This window comes from Hippopotamus amphibius, chromosome 6, assembly GCF_030028045.1.
Source record: "Hippopotamus amphibius kiboko isolate mHipAmp2 chromosome 6, mHipAmp2.hap2, whole genome shotgun sequence".
Classification (NCBI taxonomy): Eukaryota; Metazoa; Chordata; class Mammalia; order Artiodactyla; family Hippopotamidae; genus Hippopotamus; species Hippopotamus amphibius.
The window spans coordinates 161,803,268-161,820,620 of record NC_080191.1 but is presented as its reverse complement, the minus strand read 5'-3'; positions in this window follow the sequence as shown (position 1 = coordinate 161,820,620).

The following is a 17,353-nucleotide window of genomic DNA, read 5'->3' as shown; positions in this document are numbered from 1 at the left end:
TGGGACTACATAGGTTTTGGTTCTAGTCTTTTTTTTTTTTTTCAAAAGGCATTTTGTGTTCAACTTTTTATACATAATGAATGTTGATATATTAAAATTGAGAGCAGTACAACCCTTGCTGCTTAAATAAACTGCATGATTCGTAAAGCTTCAGAGGTTTTCAACTGTAGCCCCAACCCAGACTCGTTAATAAAAACAAAAAAAAACATTAGTATGTTTAGTCATTTAACTTTAAAATACAATGCTACCCACACTGCAAGACATCACGAATACTCAACATTTTCTCATTAATTCAGAAGGCCAACCTAAAGTCTGATAACGGGGGAAAAAAAGACTCCATTTTTCTATATTTGTGTGTCATATTCAACATGATATTTAGTTCTAAATACCAGATTTTTTTTTTCAAAAAATCATTTATTTGAAAATTATCATGCTAGGAAACTGCCAAAAATCCTAGATGACAAAGTGTTCTTGGCCTCACTCTAGTGTTGGTGTTCCCTATCCATCCCTTTATAATGTTCAAATCCAGATTTGAGGTAATGCCAGACATCTTCTGAGAATGGAGGTCAGAGATGCTTGTTGGCTTATCCAAAACCTACTAAAAATCTCCTGGGATCCACGAGACTGAAGAAAATACTAAATCAGAAAAGTGGCCAAGAGTTTAGTCTCACTTGAGTCTACAGGAGGAAGGCAATCAACCATAGGGTGAAATCAATCAACAATTAACACCTAATTATTGAGTGTTTTCTTTAGGTTTAGCACTAGTGTTACAGGCTGTGGAGGACTTCCAGAGTCTCTTATCGGGAAATAATCAAGGGCTAAACTCTGGTTTAGGTGATAGTTGTTCAAGAGGTTTCAAGGTAAGAAAGCTTCCCGATCCAAAATTCAGCAAAAATCCAGACCCACATTGCCAGCAACTCTACTATGTATTTCTAATAAATGCTGGGCTGACCACATTTTCAAGTGCTTAGGAAATAGCATTAGTAAGTTAAAAAGGAGATAAAGATCGAAACAAAACATCACATTAACAAAGTTTTGTGTATCAACGCAGAGCATACTGTTAAAATTTGCTACATACTTACCTGAAATCTAAAATTAGATGGCTGCCTCTAAGTCAACTACAAATGTTTCTTTGCTAACCTGGAACATGTGAGGCTGTTTATACTGCAAACAACGCTAAAACTGCTTCTTTCCCTATGTGAGCCACCTAGTTTAGTGTTACTCTCCAGTAGCCTCAGCTGACAATTGTAAACCCATCAAGCAATTGTAAGCAAACATTCACCAGAGGAACCAAGGAATTGGTAAGGATTTGTCAGTGTGACATGAAAAAAACAGTAACAAAATCTTAAAAGAGTATGCTTTATGTTGGTAGTCATGTCTTCCTATGGAAAGGATCATGTATTCTCATCATTCAAGAAATGTGTACCATCTTGCCAATCTTACATTATTTAAGGCATCAATTGATTTTAAGTGATAGCTACACATTTAAAGCAGTGTCTTGATAAGCTATTGATGTGCAAAAGCTTGTTAAGGTATGTGTTTTGGATCTTTAATTCATTTATTACTTATCAATGTCATTTATTATTCAGTAAACACACACAGTATAATACATGCTGTCCCTCCATAAGGGTTTAAAAAGAACTGCCTCCTCCAAAATATACAAACAACATACAACTCAACAACAACAAAAAAAAACCCAATAAAAAAATAGGCAGAAGACGTTAATAGACATATCTCCAAAGAAGACATACAGATGGCCAGCAGGCATATGAAAAGATCCTCAATGTCACTAATTATTAGGGAAATGCAAATCAAAACTACCATGAGGTACCACCTCACACCAGTCAGAATGGCCATCATCAAAAAGTCTACAAATAAGAAATGCTAGAGAGGGTGTGGAGAAAAGGGAACCCTCCTACACTGTTGGTGGGAATGTAAGTTGGTGCGGTCACTATGGAAAACAGTATGGAAGTTCCTCAGAAAAGTAAAAATAGATCTAGCAATCCCACTCCTGGGCATATACCCAGACAAAACTATAATTCAAAAGGATACATGCACCCCTATGTTCATTGCAGCACTATTCACAATAGCCAAGTTATGGAAACAAACTAAATGTCCATTGATAGATGAATGGATAAAGAGGTGGTAAATACGTATAATGGAACACTACTCAGCCATAAAAAAAGAATGAAATAATGCCATTTGCAGCAACATGGATGCAACTAGAGCTTATCATACTACGTGAAGTAAGTCAGAAATAGAAAGACAAATACCATATGATATCACTTTTATGTGGAATCTAATATATGGCACAAATGAACCTACCTACAAAATAGAAATATACTCACAGACTTAGAGATCAGCCTTGTTGTTGCCAAAGGGGAGGGGGTGGGGGAGGGGAGCACTGGGAGTGTGGGATTAGCAGATGTAAACTATTACATATAGGTTGGATAAACAAGGTCCCACCGTTTAGTAGAGGGAACTATATTCAATATCCTGTGATAAACCATAATGGAAAAGAATATGTGTAAAAAAAGAATGTCTATATAACTGAGTCACTTTGCTGTACAGCAGAGATTGGCACATTGTAAATCAACTATACTTCAATTAAAAAAAAAAAGAATTGACTTGAGCTGGATAGGAACAGTGCTATTCACTTCTTTGTTATTCAGTTGCTGGAGGAAATTAGAAGCTAGATTCTGCTTGAATGTAGGCAATGTCCACTGAAGCAATTTGGAGGGTGGCACTCACTGCCACATCCTCACAATAACTTTTTTTTTTTTGGGATTCAACCCAGGCCCTTGGCAGTGAAAGTGCCGAGTCCTAACCGCTGGACCACCATGGAACTCCTCTTCACAATAACTTTTAAAACCATTTGTGTGAAAATAGGTAAAGACATTAATAGAGTTGAAAAAGTGAAAAAAATTGAGGACTATAGAAGGGGCTGTTGAACTATACAAGGATGGGCTTATACTCAGTAATCCAAGGTTATTAAATTCTACTGTATAATCAAGATATGGAGGTTTTTGTAGCTCTACCCTTATAAAGACTGAAATAAAAACACATTATTGTAAGGCTTCCCTGGTGGCACAATGATTAAGAATCCACCTCCCAATGAAGGGGACACGGGTTTGATCCCTGTTCCAGGAAGATTTCACATGCCATGGAGCAACACAGCCTGTGTGCCACAACTACTGAGCCTGTGCTCTAGAGCCAGCGAGCCACAACTACTGAGCCCACATGCTGCAACTACTGAAGCCCGAGTGCCTAGAGCCCATGCTCCACAACAAGAGAAGCCACTGCAATGAGAAACCCTCGCACCTCAACCAAGAGTAGCCCCCGCTCTCTACAACGGGAGAAAGCCTGTGTGCAGCAACAAAGACCCAATGCAGCCTAAATAAATAAATAAATAAATGTCTTTTTTAAAAGGTGCTTAAAAAAATACATTATTGTAGACCAAATCAGTGCATCTAACTCTGTGGTATGCATAAAAATCAATGGGAACACTCCCTCTTGCAAGAGCACCAGAATTACAACTAACTACTGAACAATCATCAACAGAAAAACACTGGAACTCACCAAAAAAGACACCCCACATCCAGAGACAAAGGAGAAGCCGCAATGAGACGGTAGGAGGGGCGCAATCACGTTAAAATCAAATCCCATAAATGCCGGGTGGGTGACTCACAAACTGGAGAACAATTATACTGCAGAAGTCCACCCGCTAAAGTGAGGGTTCTGAGCCCCACATCAGGCTTCCCAACCTGGGAGTCCAGCAACGGGAGGAGGAATCCCCAGAGAATCAGACTCTAAAAGCCAGCAGGATTTGATTGCAGGACTTCCACAGGACTTGTGGAAACAGAGACTCCACTCTTGGAGGGCACACAAAAAAATGTGCTCACCAGGACCCAGGGTGAAGGAGCAGTGACCTGATAAGGAGACTGAACCAGACCTACCTGCTGGTGTTGGAGGGTTGCCTGCAGAGGTGGGGGGGGGCAGCTGTGGCTCACTGAGGAGGCAGGGGCACTGGCAGCAGGGGTTTTGGGAAGTGCTTATTGGCATGAGCCCTCCCAGAGTCTGCCATTAGCCCCACCAAAGAGCCTGTGGGCTCCAGCACTAGATGGCCTCAGGCCAAACAACCAACAAGGTGTGAACACAGCCCCACCCATTAGCAGACAAGCAGATTAAAGTTTTATTGAGCTCCACCCACCCAGCCCTACCCACCATCAGTCCCTCCCATCAGGAAGCACAGAGGAGGCTCCTAGATAGCTTCCTCCACAAGAGGGCAGACAGCAGTATTAAGCAGTATCAGCAGTATTTCGTCTTGTGGAACTGAAAACCACAGCCACAGAAAGATAGAGAAAATGAAAAAGCAGAGGACTTTGTACCAGATGAAGGGACAGGATAAAGCCCCAGAAAAACAGCTAATGAAGAGGAGATAGGCACCCTTACAGGAAAAGAATTCAGAATAATGATACTGAAGATGATCCAGGACTTTGAAAAAAGACTGGATGCAAAGATCGAAAAGTTTACCAAAGACCTAGAAGAATTAAAGAGCAAACAAACAGAGATATGCAACACAATAACAGAAATGAAAAATACACTAGAAGGAACCAATAGCAGATTAACTGAGGCAGAAGGGCAAATAAGAGACCTGGAAGACAGAATGGTGATCATCACTGATGCAGAAAAGAATAAAGAAAAAAGAATGAAAAGAACTGAAGACAGCCTAAGAGACCTCTGGGACAATGTTAAATGCACCAACATTCGCATTATAGGGGTCCCAGAAGGAGACGAGAGAGAGAAAGGACCTGAGAAAATATTGCAAGAGATTATAGTTGAAAACTTCCCTAACATGGGAAAGGAAATAACTACCCAAGACCAGGAAGCTCAGAGAGTTCCAGTCAGGATAAATCCAAGGAGAAACACGCCAAGACATATAGTAGTCAAGTTGACAAAAATTAAAGACAGAGAAAAGTTATTAAAAGCAACAAGGGAAAAACAACAAATAACATACAAGGGAACTCCCATCAGGTTAACAGCTGATTTCTCAGCAGAAACTCTGCAAGTCAGAAGGGAGTGGCATGATATATTTCAAGTGATGACAGGGAAGAACCTACAACCAAGAATACTCTACCCAGCAAGGATCTCATTCAGATTCGATGGATAAATCAAAAGCTTTACAGACAAGCAACAGCTAAGAGAATTCAGCACCACCAAACCAGCCCCACACCAAATGCTAAAGGAACTTCTCTAAGTGGGAAACATAAGAGAAGAAAAGGACCTACAAAAACAACAAAACAATTAAAGATTAGAAAATTTTATAACACTTGGTGAGAAAACACATACTCTTCTGCTGTTGGGAGTTTAAATTAATGTATCCTCAAAATTAGAGGATATTTTAGCAATATGAAGAATTAGAATGCACATGTCCTTTGAACCAAAAATTTCAGTTAGAAATTTTACCCTGTGCATATAATAGCACAAGAACCCAGAACTCTACTCCCCTTGCCCACCTCTCTCCCCCTTACCACCCCTACCAGCCTCAATGAACATTTCTTTTCTCATTATTTTAATAGACAACCTAAATGTCTGCCAAAAGGAGATTGGTTAATAAATTGTATGCTATGCACATTACATAGCCATTTAAAACAATGACGGTCACTTCCACTTCTGGGAAGATAGAATGGATACACTTTTCCCTATTTCTCCTGCTAAGTACAATTAAAACCCTGCACATTACGTATATAGCAAACACAAGAACACTGAGAGGTGGAGAAACTAGAAACCTTGGGGTGGACATAGTGGTAAATTCCCTGGGTTTTCCTCTTGTGTCACATATCACCGATTGGAACTGAAGAAGTCAGCAACCCAGAGAAGTTAACAGGCACAGACCAAAAACAAGGTCCAACAAAGTTCGTTCTCTCTAGCCAGAGGCCTGAGAAAAGGGGCATCTTAGGAAGACAGAAAAGCTTCAGCCAATAATCACTCTATCCCAGCCAAACAGCGGAGAAGCATCTGTGGTCCTACCCACAGCCAAGCCAGCAAAGACCGACTTGGGGGCGCCTATAATTCCACCTCCACAAGGCTGTAATGTGGCGCCCTGACATTCCCACCACCACCATTGTGGTGTCACAGGAGACCACAGGGGAGCCTGGACTTCCATACTCCCCAGGCAGCAACCTAAGCTCTTTCCTCTCCCACTGGGGTGGTGGCCATTCAGGACATCAGGACTCTCACCATCACACAGCGGCAATGAGGACAGTTGTCACTGTGTCAGTGGAGAGCAACCCGTCAACTTTGTTGAACAGTGTTTAAAATAAGAACCAAGAAGACACAGTAAAGGCACTATTAGAATAGAGTTGATCCAGAAAAGCTTCTAGGAATTTGTGGATTTTAATCCAAAAGTGGCAAAGTGATGTTTTTGCCTCTTTTATTCTGAGGTCAAACTGATGAGGAAAAGATTTTTTTTTTCGGCAGTAATTCCTTACACATGTAGTAAGCCCTTAAGTAGTTTTGAAAGAATGAGTGAATAACTAGAAGAATAAATAGTAGAACTACAAAGATGAAGGGATATTATTTATTTCCTACTGTGAGTTGTAATGTTAATATGCTGTTTTAATTTCTTTTAAAGAGTAAAACTACTCCTGCTATTTATATTCAAAAAGAAAAAGGATACATCCTGATGTTCCCTTCAGCTGATGTGACCATTTTTATCCCCTGGACTTGTAGGCCTGCATTTACTTACTGAAATGGTGATGATTTACATAAAGGTACTTTTAAGAAGGAGTTGTTTTAAACTGTCTGGACTGTAAAACACAATGAGTTCTACTTGCAAGTTTTTAATCTTACTTTTTTGTTGCACAGACAATACTTTAAAAACAATAAAGGGCATTTTAAAAATAAAATTTCTCCTAACCCTACTACCTTAAGGAACAAAGCTCAGTATTTTCCGCCTCTTCACTGCTCCATCAGTTGCTTTGGTATTATTACTTCTGCTGATGCTGCTTGTGAATTTTTATGGTGAATTTGCCCGCATTTGAAAGTGGGCCTGGAGCATGGGCTGGGTGGTGGTGGTCCTTAGGTCCACTCCTTGCATCTGAAGCTGGGATGCAGTAGACGTAGAAGTGTAGCAGCATTTTATAGACCTCGTTTTCTTGGAATAAATCCAGCCATTCTTCAACTATTCAGGCTTCATGATTTTTGCCATACTTAAGTACCGTGTGAATTATTTAACTAATTTTGTATACGTTAATTTGCATTTACTTCACTTCAGTGAAATCATAGGTTTAATTTGTTGTCATTTCTAATACTGATTAACTACCTAAAAAATCAAAATACGTACTGTGTGTCAATATAGTTCATCTGAACTTTTCTGTTTGGGATACACTGTTTCAGACGGATTGTGCGCCTACTGAAATCTGTAGTCATTAGCCAGACCAGGGCAAAGGCAAATTAGATCTTGGTTTCCAGTTCTGAATTCTGAATGATAGGCCAGCTAAAGTCTGCGACAGATAAATATTAATCATCAGTTGTTTCTGATGAAAACTTTTTTATTATATTAATAGGACTTTGGAGGAGAAAAGGGGGAGGGCGGGGAGGCACTCTGCCATCTTCCTGACTCCCATAGAAAGGCTGAGGTGATGCCTAACTAGCTGCTGGTCCCTGAGACTGTCTCTGTTTGGGAAGGCCTTCCAGTCTGAAGAGAGAAGACAGTCAAGGCATAGTGCCCTTTGCTTGCTAGAGGCTCCTATTTTTTTTTTTTCCTTTAAACTCCTTTTGAAAAGTAACTTTAAAATTTTATACGTACAATTGACCCAAATAAAAGAAATTATATAGGCTGTAATGTCATTGAATAAGCTTGGAGGGGGGGTGGGGGGTCAAGAAACCTATTATGTTAAATAGTTGAAATTTTCAAAATGTTAAGCTGATCATCGTTCTCCACAGTAAATTAAAAAGCCAAGGACCAGGCATATGTACACTCTGGTGATCTCAGGAATAAGCAGACCAGAACAGTGGAGGAAAAACTTTATTTAATTATAATTTATAAGGCTCTGTCTCTTGCTACGTTCAATAAGAAACACCAAAAAGTTTCCTGAGATGTCCACTGTGGCTACCTAGCTGTTTTTCCTGAGCTGATCATTCACATTTAACTTCCCTTCTATTGCAAAACAAATACAACTTTGCAGTGTTTCTTTAATCTACAGAATATGTTTGCAGTATAAAGTGGAATTTGTTCACTTAAATTGTAGTTGAACTTTAATAGCCTTGATTTAATATGACCTATCTTTCTCTGTAACCTGATATCTCTTCTTCTGTTAGTTGCTGAGAAAACCACAGACCCTGTGTTTAGCTGTCTTTTTGCTGGCTGTGCAAGTTAAAAAAACAACAACAACAAAAAACCCCCACAAAAGATGATTCTAATATATTTAACTCTAAACACCTCAAAGCTTGGTTCCTGGACAAGGTGGTGCTGTGGTAAAGTCAGTTGGCAAACTCCCTCCATGAGGCAAGGAAATGCTTGGGACTGAACTCCCTGTTGTGCCCAAGGAGGGGAAAGACAGAAGATCTTTGGGGGCCTTGGATGGGAAGCTTCCTGTTTTTCCTGCTCTGTCTAATTTGGAATTAGCTGCTCAATCTGTTAGACTCACTGAAGTAGACAATGAAAGAAAAATCTATCAAATGAACTAAATGAGGTTCTGGAGTTAAAAAGCAGAGTCAGGGAGAACGTTTCTATGTGAGTTTGGATTAATCAGCTCAAAGGCTGTCTGATAAGATAGAGGCATATTTGTGGACAGTGGGAATCACTGAGGGGGTAGACTCTCAACAGAATACAAATTGAGGAATAGTTACTACATTTTCCTTTGGGGCACCTATTTTCCAATTTGGGTTGCTTTCCTTCTTTGCAGTGACCCTGGTTCCTCGAGGCAAAAAACTGTCAAGGGACTGTACAGAGATTAAATGATTTACTTCAAAATGCTTGCATTTGAATGCATACCTTGAGAGAACTGTGATGAGAACTCCCCCAGGCGGTCCCTTAGGCTAACTAGTGTGACCTGAGATTTCAAAGTTTCCCAGGCAACTCGGAATAGTTTGTGGATCTAGGTGGATTGTTAGGTTCCTAAGGGTATCAATGGCTCCGCCTTTGCTCCACCCCACCCTTCTTCAAATGGGGACTTTATAGTAACGTCTTGATTTTGGTTAAAGTTAGAAGGTTGATGTTTAACCTCTGCCGTCTCTTGAAAGCTCACTAAAATAATGGTAAAAAGTCTTGTTGAAGAGACTTAAACACTCAAGAGACAACAGCCCACAAAACGTAAATCGGAAAGTGAATGAGAAAATGACGAGAAAATTAGCAGATGGGAGAAAGCTTCATCCTAAATTCAGAGTGGGGAAAGCTGGTAAGCGACCTGGTTTCTATTGCAGAACAACCAAAAGACTCAGCAACTGGTAGCACCATGTTCTTTTGGATGCAGGGATGTGAGATTACAACATGAATGCTGGTTGAAAGTCTGTTGAAAAAGCAGTTAGAAACTGCCAGAGCTGAGAGGAGCAAACACATTTCTACACTCGGGCTGAGGCAGGAGATAGATGGTCTCCAGGCTAGGCATTTACAACTGGCCTCCTGTTCCCACCTCCTGGGGTGAGAAGAAGATGAGCTTCAGGCCAGACATTCACTACCAGCCCCCTATGTACATTTCCGGAGGCAAGAGACAACCGGGCTCTGGACTACATATTTATGACCGGACTCCTGTCTATATTTCAGTATCTGCACTTCAATATAAGAAAGAGAAACAGGAATAGGGTAGATAACTGGACATTGGACACGTTTATGGCAGGGACAGAGAGGGGCTAAACCCTGTCAAGAGATCAAGAGGTCATGCACTCCGCATCCTCGGGACAAGGGAGACATGACACATGCACAGAAAGGCTCCGTGGAGGTCAAAAAGAAGGGGGCACCACTGCATAACATGTGATGCTAAGACCTTGCCATAGGCCTCTGGGCTGAAATCCATCTTGGAAAAATGTTGCGCACACATGTTGGGGAGGGTCAGGTGTGGAAAAAGAAACCAGATAATTGGCCAAAGGTAAACAAAGACCTGGAAGAACTGCCCTATGTAAATGACTTCACCGCCTCTTTCCTGCACGTCTCCTCATTATGGGTTGGGGGGGGGACGCCCACACCCTTTCTCTCCGGGTGTACATCTCTGCCTTGCTTCTGTCTTTACTAAGTAAGCTGTTTCTCTGTGTGCTCACCCACTTGTTGTGCTATGTTTCTAACAATAAACTTCATCCGCTTTTACAGTTCTTGCCTCCGTGAGAAATGCGTTTTTCGTGGGAGCAAGAGCCAGGGAAAAATAGCTTCTAGCCTCTTGCCCTTGCTGGTCTGGTGGCTAGGATTCCCGGTTTTCATCCAAGCTACCCAGGTTCAGTTCCTGGGCAGGGAATTAAGATCTCGCTTCACCCCACCGCTCACTGCTGCCTCTCTGAGGTCGGGGCACCTCCAGCACTTCTGAATTCCAACAGGTCAGAGGAAGTGCCTGTGTTGCCCAACCCAGGTTCACGTGCATGATGCAGAGTGAGGCCAAACAAACGGAAACGTTGGGGTTTGGAGCAGAGAAAGGTTTACTACAAGGGCCAAGCAAGGGGTACAGGCAGTGGCTCGTGCGCAGAAGACCCTGGACACCAGCGCTTTGCCGGCCCTGGATTAGAACCCTGTGGTTGCAGAGAAAACTCAGGAATAGAAATAGAGAAACTGCCACTTCACGCTGAAATCACTGGCAACCCCCCAGGAAATAAAGGAGGAAAAATAAACCCAGGATCAGAAAAGCCAACAGGCCAGTTAATTAAACCTTAGAGTGACCAGGAAATCGGGAGTTTCCTATAAGAATGGGAATTTCTTGAATGTGAAGTGGTGAGAAGACGACTCAGGTATGGCCAAAAACAACTGCCCAGGGCCTCAAGCCCGGGGCATAAAGAAGAGTGGCAACAACGTGTCCAGATGCTCATAAATTTGCAGGATTTATGCTCCACTGTTCATGAGGCCAACCAGAGGTCAAGGAGCAAGCCCTGGCCCGGTCCTAATGGAGGGGCCCCGTCACAGGGTCCTGGGATACAGATGGTTGGGCAGTGTCTTCTCAGGTCCTCCCTGTGCACACGTGGCCCGCCTCCGGCCTCCTGAGTACCAGTCCCAGGCCTGTGCCAGTCACGTTCCCTTTGGGGAGCTGCTGTGCCCACAACTCCCCCCAACATGAGATCGACATGAAGAATCCTCAGGTGCCTGGGGGGGAGCCCTGGAACAGGAGTCCTCTGAGGTCAAGTACATTCCCGTTCCTTGCCTTTTTCCTAGCAGCCCCCAGCCCCCAGCTGCAGTCAACTTCCTCTGACTCTGATTCAGATCCTGAACTCAAAAGAAGTTAGAACCTGGATCCCAATTCCGTCTGAAAGACAATGAAATAGTGCACTTCTCTACACTCACAACTCCTTCCTTCCCCAGCCCAATGTAATGAGAATAAATGTGACATTAAATGAAGAAAAAAAGAAAAAGCAGACTTCAGGAGTTCCTCCCCTACTCCACGTAGTTAGGCAACTTTCTCTCCTTTACTCTGGCTAGCCTAGAAGTTTACTCTCCAAAGATAGTATTGATAAAATATTAGGTCTCTGGATTGAAGGCCCTCATGAAGGTATACTTGAAATTTGGTGGTCAGTGCAGAACCCTGTGGTTTTACCATCTCATACTGCTACTGGGGAACAACCATGTTCACACTCAAAAGTCTACCTACTGCTCCACAAAGAGGGTCCCCCCCCGCCCTGCCACCGCCGCCACCGCCATGCCATGCAGCATGCGGGATGTGGGATCTTAGTTCCCTGGCCAGGGACTGAACCCACGCCCCCTGCATTAGGAGCTCGAAGGCGTAACCACCGGACCACCAGGGAAGTCCCCATAATGAGGTTTTGCTAGGCCACAGTGATTTACTTTTCCATTTGCTGCTACATCACCAGGCCTGGTCAAGGCCTACCACAGGCGTATACTGAACAAGCTATCTGATACTTTTGGCACCAAATTGCGAGTTCTGTTTGGGCTATATGAAATTTGACAGCAAGCAGGGATATTGAACAGGCAGTTGTATATATTAGTGGGGGACCCAAGGCGGGGGGGCAGGGGTAGGAGAAGAAATCAGGTCATCAGGTCCTGAGAGCTCAATTTGAGAGTCAGGGCACATGCAGGACATTTAAAATCACTGCACTGAATAGTATCACCCATGAAGCGAGCGCAGAATTATAAGAGACTGGGTGCAAGACTTGAGTCCAGAGGCACTCAACACTTGAAGATCAGCGAAGGAGAGACCACAAAAAATTCTGAGAAGAGGTCACTGAAGTAGGAGAAATGGGAGGAGAGGGTGACAGACCAAGAGAACAAAGGGTTTCAAGGAAGGCATGCTCAACTGTTCAAATGCTAACAGAAGACTGAGTAGCTGACTGCTAGGAATTGACCACTAGGTTTGCAAGATGAATGTTATTAGTAAGGCTGGCTGGACCAGTTTCACGGGTGGGGATAAAAGCTTGATTTGTGTGGATTAAAGAGAAAATGGGAAATTAAGTTCCCATGTGTAGTGGACTGATATGATCTGAAAATCCACTTGTAATATCTCTCAGATATGCTAGATAAATTACGACAAAATTTATTTTAAATTCACAAATGAACTTGCAAGGCAAAAGGGATATTGCAGATACACAAAATGAAGATGGAAATGAACACAGGACCAGGAGGCATGCAAGCTGACTCCATGGCTACCTCAGGGTCTAACCTAGGGGCTTCCCTTTTGTAAAATCAACTTTTTATTTTGGAATAATTTTAAGTTTGCAGAAATGTTGCAAAGAGAGTACACAGAGTTCCTCCACAGACTCCTCACCCAGTTTCCCCTGTTGTTAACATCTTAGAGTCGAGTTCCTCATAGAGGTTTGGAGATTGAATTTCTTTCACCGACAAAGTCCCCCAACCCCAAGCTGAGAACTTAACATAAAAATGAGTCCAAGCCCAGTGACATCCCAAGACTCTTGTTGGAAGTCAACAGAGGACGGATCTGCCAGGACTCTTCTTCACCCGGGGCACGATGGGTGCTCTCAGGAAAAAGCGAGCCCTGCTACAGATCATATGTTTTGATCATAATCAAAACATACGTGGAAACAACTCACCATGTTGAGAGTCAGCACTTACAGCAAGCGGTAGGACTCTGTGGCCATGAACTTCAGGTATTAGAAAGACTATCTGAAAGAGAACATGAAATAGAACATTTAAAATGACTAAGACATTGGATAACTGAATACCTAAAATAAAGACAAAACACAGTAAAAGAACAATCTGGAAGGGGGATGAGTGGGTGGATGAACAGAGCACCTCTTCTTCTTCTCCAGTCTCCCCCCTCTCCCCTCCCTTGTCCCCTCCTTTTTCTCCTCCCCTTTCTTCTTTTTAACCACCATAAATGTGGGAGAAGAGCCAAAAATCCCTTTCTAGCTTAGTAAAGAAAATTCACGAGTATTTATATCTTTCAGAAAAAAAATAGACAATAATTTAATTACTACCAGACTAGTAACTTACTAAGAATGACAACCAGAAAGAAATCAAACTTTAGACTACAAAGGTGATAAGGAAAAATCATAAATTTTTCTATGGCAAGACAATCTAAGGCAAAAATTTAAAAAAACCCAACACACTCCCCCCTTTGTGGTGAGACTTTCCCAGTGTGCAACGTGCGTCTGCGTGATACATTAACCACACCTCCTCAAAGCAGGACAATATAATCAACCTTTGAGAAAAGGGGTCCTTTTCTTCAGACACCAGCAATGTAATTTTCAGATTAATATTTCTTTTTAATCCCATACAGCGGCTCACATTGACCAAAGGCTTGCTCTGTACACACATAACTGACGAAAACATCTCTGATGAATTTGATGTACAATGTTAACCTGTCAATGTGGTACATGAATTCTTTGTCTCAAGAATGTATAAAACTGCATGTCTGACTCTTGGCCAGTGGAACAGTTCTCACAGCTTCTGCAAATCTATGTCCAGGGTTATAATCCTCTTCTTAGCTTGATTATGCCTTGATTTTCTGTCAACAAAGGTAACATACGAGATACAACAACAGTCTCTGAACTAAAATATTTCCAACTTGCTACACAATTTTTCAGCTGCTAATTCCCCGAAAGTCCACCAATCCACTTATATAGCTCCCCACTCTCAGGGGGGAACAATCTGACAACTTATTTTTGCTTATAAGATTTTATCTTTCGTGATCTCAATGTTATGAAATCTCTCTGAGGGTCCTTCAATGTGAAGGTTTTTACAGACATCAGATCCACTGGCACCTCTTCATTCTTGGTGTCACAACCACTTTCCCCATTTATGTCGCGTTTATTCACATTCCCAAAGCTCCCCTGGCTGTATGTCCAGAGTCTCAAGAATGGCAGCGGTATCAACGTTTGCCCACCCGTATCTTCTAATCACTCTCAATGTCACTTCTAGCAATATCACTTTTCCTCTTTTTTTTCTTTTTGGCTGCACTTTCATCTTTCTTGGACAATTCTCTCTTTCCGTTATTCATTTGTAAAATGTCAGGTGGGTTTTATCACCGGAAGGCAAAGCAGCAACTGCATGCTGAGTAACAGATGCACGGTGACTAGTCCTCAGTAGACTTTGAAAGAATTGATGTGATTGGTTACAGATCGTGATGCACATCTCTTACTTGCCTAGTGTTTTGAGGGTAGTGATGTTTGTCCTGTGTCATTACTCGCAGGTAATGTGCTGTGGTAACTGAAATTTGCACAGTGTTATTGGGGAACTGGTCTTAATTTAGATCACTGTGGCTGAAATTGGTGCATATCAGAACTGTACAAAGCGAGGACTGCCTGTACTCGTTTTCTGGCAAGAAAGTGATCAAATTGGTTTCTGGCAGAAGAGGTTATCAATGTAGAGGCTCTATGTTAATCATTTTGTAGTCTTTGGAACGGATTCACTCAGGTCAAAGGTGAAACCTTGATGCATAGCAAAGGTTATGTCAGTATTTAAGAGAAATGAAATATAATCTATTTCTTGGAAACAAAGTTTGAACCAAGACCTTCTTGTTAACAAGCAGGCAGGTTGACTGTCCCACTGAGAATTTCCTGATCTCCATTAGTTCCTCCCTTCTCCTTCTCCCCTCTACCTAGTCATCAAAACATTTCTCATCAGAGGTTTTTAAAGTTTAGCCTTCAGAATCACCTAGGGCTTGTGAAACACAGATCGCTGGAAATACACATGTTCTGACAAGCTCCCAGGTGATGCTGATGCTGCGGGTCTGAGGACCACACTTTGAGAACCGCTGCTTTTCGTGGTAACTCAGGAATGGAACTGAAATCTCTGCAATTAAGTGGCTAATCACAAATTTTTTGACTAGCAAAAGCTTATGATCCATTGATGAAACATGAACACATCCCTCAGGCCATAATTTAAGTCCTTTAAGCCAAATCCACAATTCTACAGATGCCACTTTTTCCAGTATGAATTCAGTTTGCCTTATTGTACATATAAATGAACACTTAAAAATCTTCAGAATACTATCTTGCTATTTTGAATATAAAAAAAATTTGTGAAAAAAATTAAAATCTAAAGACAAAAAAATACAATGTGTTTTGCTGTGTAACAGAAAGAAATAATGTTTGTGTTCTAAATGGCTTGCTTTTTGAATCAAGTAGGTTTTGAAACATAATTTCAAAGCTCACAGGAAGTCATAATGAAGTCTGCTGTGTAGTATTGTACCAATGCTAATTTCTTATCTTTGATAATTGTAATGTGATTATGCATCCCCTAAGATGTTATTAGGGGAAGCTGGGTAAAACGTGGTGTACGAGAACTATGTATTATTTTTGCAATTCTTCTATAAGTCTAAAATTATACCATAATTTTAAAAGTTTAAAAAAACTCATAGGAAGAAGAGCACTCTGATATATGTATACTTATACATCAAAAAAAAGTTTTCATCTGTGGAAAATTACTTGGGTTGCTTCATTTAGCTCTACAGAATAGTTCAGTTGCCATGTTCTTTCTATTTTTCATAGTCTCAGGATAATTTCAGAGACAGTCTAAATGGATTTTGGGGTTTTTCTTGGTTGTACTGGGTCTTAGTTGCAGCAGGCAGGCTCCTTAGTTGCTGCACGAATATGGGATCTAGTTCCCTGACCAGGCATGGAAGCCGGGCCCCCTGCGTTGGGAACACAGAGTCTTAACCACTGTACCGCCAGGGACGTCGCCTTTACGTGGATTTTATTGGGATACACTTTGGCGGAGGTGTAGAAAATGCCTATGGATGAGGTTTTTTGAAACTGGTACCATTCCACTATTATCCTCTTTAAAAATTTTTTGTTTTTATTTTTTTGTAACTACTCGTTGGCTTGCTGTCAATTTGCCTACCTCTATTTTTCACGTTATAATAAGAAGGACAACAGGTCATTTAATGAAAGTTAAATTTTCCTTTCTCTCATCTAAAAATGTTTTTGAGTGTTTATATTAGAAGACAATAGACATACTCTAAATTTTCATTAATAATTTAGTTATCTTTATATCGTAATTTACATGTTTTAAGTTTTATTTTGGTCAGAGTTTTAACTCTCATCTAAACTTAAACTTTTCCACTTGGAAATCACCTTTTCCTAGGAAAAAGACCTTTTAAGTTTCAATTTTCTGAAGACTAAACGTTAACCTACTTGATGCCTTGCTATGAGCCATAGAATGCTAAGTTTCCTGCCGGCCACTTGCAGACAGAGTGACAGCCCCGTATTTACCTTTCCTCACAGCCTGGAGATTTTCCCCTCAGGCTTAATGTGAGAATCTTTATGATCCTTTCCCCTAGACTCATAAAATCTTAGTGGTCTTTTCTGTCACTGAGTATAGAAGACTCATTGAATTTGAGATATTATACTGCACTTTATTTTCTAATTTCCTCCACGGGTGCGTCATGCTATATAATGCAAAGGCTTCTACCAAGGGAGGCTCTCGTCCTCTGTCTTTGGTGGCATATCTACACCAGTCCTCCAGAATGGAAAGATTTTACTACCAAAGGCTTCAGAAAAGCTAGGGTCCCTTTTGGGGTCCTACATCTTCCTGGGTACATATGGACGTTCACACAGAAAAAATAACCATGGCCAGGTAACAAAAGGAATCAGTAAACTCTGAGGCAAACTGAAGTGATATAGCAGCCTTGTAAGAACAGGAAAAGAAAGGATGCAAATATACTCATGAAGGAGAGAAAGCACTTTTTCCCAGTGGCCTCGAGTTTCCTATAAAGACCTTCATTTCTTTCTTTTTTTTTTTTTT